The following is a 5,114-nucleotide window of genomic DNA, read 5'->3' as shown; positions in this document are numbered from 1 at the left end:
TTCTTTTTCTTCTTCTTACGAAATTATTATTATTTTAACTATTACTACTATTGTTATGATAACTCTTCTTCTTCTTCTTCTCCTTCTTCTTCTTCTTCTTCTTCTTCTTCTTCCTCTTATTATTCAGTATTGTCATAACTATTATGATTATTAGTTTTGTTATTATTATTATTATTATTCTTCTTCTTCTTCTTCTACTTTTCTCCTACTTCTTCTTCTTCTTCTTCTTCTTCTATTCTTCGTGGTCCTATACCTCTTCTTCGACTTCCTCTTCTTCCTCTTCTTCTTCTTGCTCTTGTTCTTCTTCTTCTTCTTTTTCTTCATCTTACGAAATTATTATTATTATTATTACTATTACTACTATTATTATGATAACTATTCTTCTTCTTCTTCTTCTTCCTCTTCTTCTTCTTCTTCTTCTTCTTATTATTATAATCATTGTTATCAGTATTATCATAACTATTATGATTATTAGTTTTGTTATCATTATTATTATTATTCTTCGTCTTCTTCTTCTACTACTTTTCTTCTACTTCTTCTTCCTCTCCATCTTCATCATAATATATATATATATATATATATATATATATATATATATATATATATATATATATATTCGCGATTGCCGCGCGTCGGCGTCGCTTGACCGCGTTCAGAGCTCGATCCGGGCCTTGTCCGACGAGCCATCGAGAGGGTCGAATTAATGTCAGACGGCGAGGCATTTGGCAACCTTAAGCTGATCATAGCTACTCCCGCCGTTCACCCTTCCTTGTGTTATATTATGTATTAATAACTCCTCGTATAATATTATATATTAACTCCCACTCGTAGTACCCGCGCAGTGTGGGGTACGCGCGGCCGCTTGACCGCGTCGCGAGCTCGATCCGGGCCATTCCCGACGAGCCATCGAGAGGGTCGAATTAATGTCAGACGGCGAGGCATTCGGCAACCTTAGGCCGATCTTAGCTACTCCCGCCGTTCACCCTTCTCATTAATAACCTTATATTGATTAATTAATTTATTCAATTAATAATATTATCTATTGTAAATAATCCATCACTCCGACTCTCTGTTATCTCTCACATGAATAAACAATCACTCGTACTCCCCGACGAATGTCAGACGGCGAGGCATTAAGCCGTTCATAGCTACTCCCGCCGTTCACCCCTCCTTATATAATATTTTATATATATATATATATATATATATATATATATATATATATATATATATATATATATATATATATACATTATCTAAACGAACAAACACTCCGACTCGTAGTACTCGCGCAGCGTAGGGTACTCGCGATTGCCGCGCGTCGGCGTCGCTTGACCGCGTTCAGAGCTCGATCCGGGCCTTGTCCGACGAGCCATCGAGAGGGTCGAATTAATGTCAGACGGCGAGGCATTTGGCAACCTTAAGCTGATCATAGCTACTCCCGCCGTTCACCCTTCCTTGTGTTATATTATGTATTAATAACTCCTCGTATAATATTATATATTAACTCCCACTCGTAGTACCCGCGCAGTGTGGGGTACGCGCGGCCGCTTGACCGCGTCGCGAGCTCGATCCGGGCCATTCCCGACGAGCCATCGAGAGGGTCGAATTAATGTCAGACGGCGAGGCATTTGGCAACCTTAAGCTGATCATAGCTACTCCCGCCGTTCACCCTTCCTTGTGTTATATTATGTATTAATATCCTCGTATAATATTATATATTAACTCCCACTCGTAGTACCCGCGCAGTGTGGGGTACGCGCGGCCGCTTGACCGCGTCGCGAGCTCGATCCGGGCCATTCCCGACGAGCCATCGAGAGGGTCGAATTAATGTCAGACGGCGAGGCATTTGGCAACCTTAAGCTGATCATAGCTACTCCCGCCGTTCACCCTTCCTTGTGTTATATTATGTATTAATATCCTCGTATAATATTATATATTAACTCCCACTCGTAGTACCCGCGCAGTGTGGGGTACGCGCGGCCGCTTGACCGCGTCGCGAGCTCGATCCGGGCCATTCCCGACGAGCCATCGAGAGGGTCGAATTAATGTCAGACGGCGAGGCATTTGGCAACCTTAAGCTGATCATAGCTACTCCCGCCGTTCACCCTTCCTTGTGTTATATTATGTATTAATAACTCCTCGTATAATATTATATATTAACTCCCACTCGTAGTACCCGCGCAGTGTGGGGTACGCGCGGCCGCTTGACCGCGTCGCGAGCTCGATCCGGGCCATTCCCGACGAGCCATCGAGAGGGTCGAATTAATGTCAGACGGCGAGGCATTTGGCAACCTTAAGCTGATCATAGCTACTCCCGCCGTTCACCCTTCCTTGTGTTATATTATGTATTAATAACTCCTCGTATAATATTATATATTAACTCCCACTCGTAGTACCCGCGCAGTGTGGGGTACGCGCGGCCGCTTGACCGCGTCGCGAGCTCGATCCGGGCCATTCCCGACGAGCCATCGAGAGGGTCGAATTAATGTCAGACGGCGAGGCATTCGGCAACCTTAGGCCGATCTTAGCTACTCCCGCCGTTCACCCTTCTCATTAATAACCTTATATTGATTAATTGATTTATTCAATTAATAATATTATCTATTGTAAATAATCCATCACTCCGACTCTCTGTTATCTCTCACATGAATAAACAATCACTCGTACTCCCCGACGAATGTCAGACGGCGAGGCATTAAGCCGTTCATAGCTACTCCCGCCGTTCACCCCTCCTTATATAATATTTTATATATATATATATATATATATATATATATATATATATATATATATATATATATATATATATATATATATATACATTATCTAAACGAACAAACACTCCGACTCGTAGTACTCGCGCAGCGTAGGGTACTCGCGATTGCCGCGCGTCGGCGTCGCTTGACCGCGTTCAGAGCTCGATCCGGGCCTTGTCCGACGAGCCATCGAGAGGGTCGAATTAATGTCAGACGGCGAGGCATTTGGCAACCTTAAGCTGATCATAGCTACTCCCGCCGTTCACCCTTCCTTGTGTTATATTATGTATTAATAACTCCTCGTATAATATTATATATTAACTCCCACTCGTAGTACCCGCGCAGTGTGGGGTACGCGCGGCCGCTTGACCGCGTCGCGAGCTCGATCCGGGCCATTCCCGACGAGCCATCGAGAGGGTCGAATTAATGTCAGACGGCGAGGCATTTGGCAACCTTAAGCTGATCATAGCTACTCCCGCCGTTCACCCTTCCTTGTGTTATATTATGTATTAATAACTCCTCGTATAATATTATATATTAACTCCCACTCGTAGTACCCGCGCAGTGTGGGGTACGCGCGGCCGCTTGACCGCGTCGCGAGCTCGATCCGGGCCATTCCCGACGAGCCATCGAGAGGGTCGAATTAATGTCAGACGGCGAGGCATTTGGCAACCTTAAGCTGATCATAGCTACTCCCGCCGTTCACCCTTCCTTGTGTTATATTATGTATTAATATCCTCGTATAATATTATATATTAACTCCCACTCGTAGTACCCGCGCAGTGTGGGGTACGCGCGGCCGCTTGACCGCGTCGCGAGCTCGATCCGGGCCATTCCCGACGAGCCATCGAGAGGGTCGAATTAATGTCAGACGGCGAGGCATTTGGCAACCTTAAGCTGATCATAGCTACTCCCGCCGTTCACCCTTCCTTGTGTTATATTATGTATTAATATCCTCGTATAATATTATATATTAACTCCCACTCGTAGTACCCGCGCAGTGTGGGGTACGCGCGGCCGCTTGACCGCGTCGCGAGCTCGATCCGGGCCATTCCCGACGAGCCATCGAGAGGGTCGAATTAATGTCAGACGGCGAGGCATTTGGCAACCTTAAGCTGATCATAGCTACTCCCGCCGTTCACCCTTCCTTGTGTTATATTATGTATTAATAACTCCTCGTATAATATTATATATTAACTCCCACTCGTAGTACCCGCGCAGTGTGGGGTACGCGCGGCCGCTTGACCGCGTCGCGAGCTCGATCCGGGCCATTCCCGACGAGCCATCGAGAGGGTCGAATTAATGTCAGACGGCGAGGCATTTGGCAACCTTAAGCTGATCATAGCTACTCCCGCCGTTCACCCTTCCTTGTGTTATATTATGTATTAATAACTCCTCGTATAATATTATATATTAACTCCCACTCGTAGTACCCGCGCAGTGTGGGGTACGCGCGGCCGCTTGACCGCGTCGCGAGCTCGATCCGGGCCATTCCCGACGAGCCATCGAGAGGGTCGAATTAATGTCAGACGGCGAGGCATTCGGCAACCTTAGGCCGATCTTAGCTACTCCCGCCGTTCACCCTTCTCATTAATAACCTTATATTGATTAATTGATTTATTCAATTAATAATATTATCTATTGTAAATAATCCATCACTCCGACTCTCTGTTATCTCTCACATGAATAAACAATCACTCGTACTCCCCGACGAATGTCAGACGGCGAGGCATTAAGCCGTTCATAGCTACTCCCGCCGTTCACCCCTCCTTATATAATATTTTATATATATATATATATATATATATATATATATATATATATATATATATATATATATATATATATATATATATATATATATATATATACATTATCTAAACGAACAAACACTCCGACTCGTAGTACTCGCGCAGCGTAGGGTACTCGCGATTGCCGCGCGTCGGCGTCGCTTGACCGCGTTCAGAGCTCGATCCGGGCCTTGTCCGACGAGCCATCGAGAGGGTCGAATTAATGTCAGACGGCGAGGCATTTGGCAACCTTAAGCTGATCATAGCTACTCCCGCCGTTCACCCTTCCTTGTGTTATATTATGTATTAATAACTCCTCGTATAATATTATATATTAACTCCCACTCGTAGTACCCGCGCAGTGTGGGGTACGCGCGGCCGCTTGACCGCGTCGCGAGCTCGATCCGGGCCATTCCCGACGAGCCATCGAGAGGGTCGAATTAATGTCAGACGGCGAGGCATTCGGCAACCTTAGGCCGATCATAGCTACTCCCGCGGTTCACCCTTCTCATTAATAACCTTATATTGATTAATTAATTTATTCAATTAATAATATTATCTATCG

The sequence above is a fragment of the Brachycentrus maculatus genome, unplaced genomic scaffold (assembly GCF_059751285.1).
Source record: "Brachycentrus maculatus isolate JH-2025_06_01 unplaced genomic scaffold, ASM5975128v1 h1tg001765l, whole genome shotgun sequence".
Taxonomy (NCBI): domain Eukaryota; kingdom Metazoa; phylum Arthropoda; class Insecta; order Trichoptera; family Brachycentridae; genus Brachycentrus; species Brachycentrus maculatus.
The sequence above is the reverse complement of the archived record's forward strand: the minus strand, read 5'-3'. Positions refer to the sequence as shown.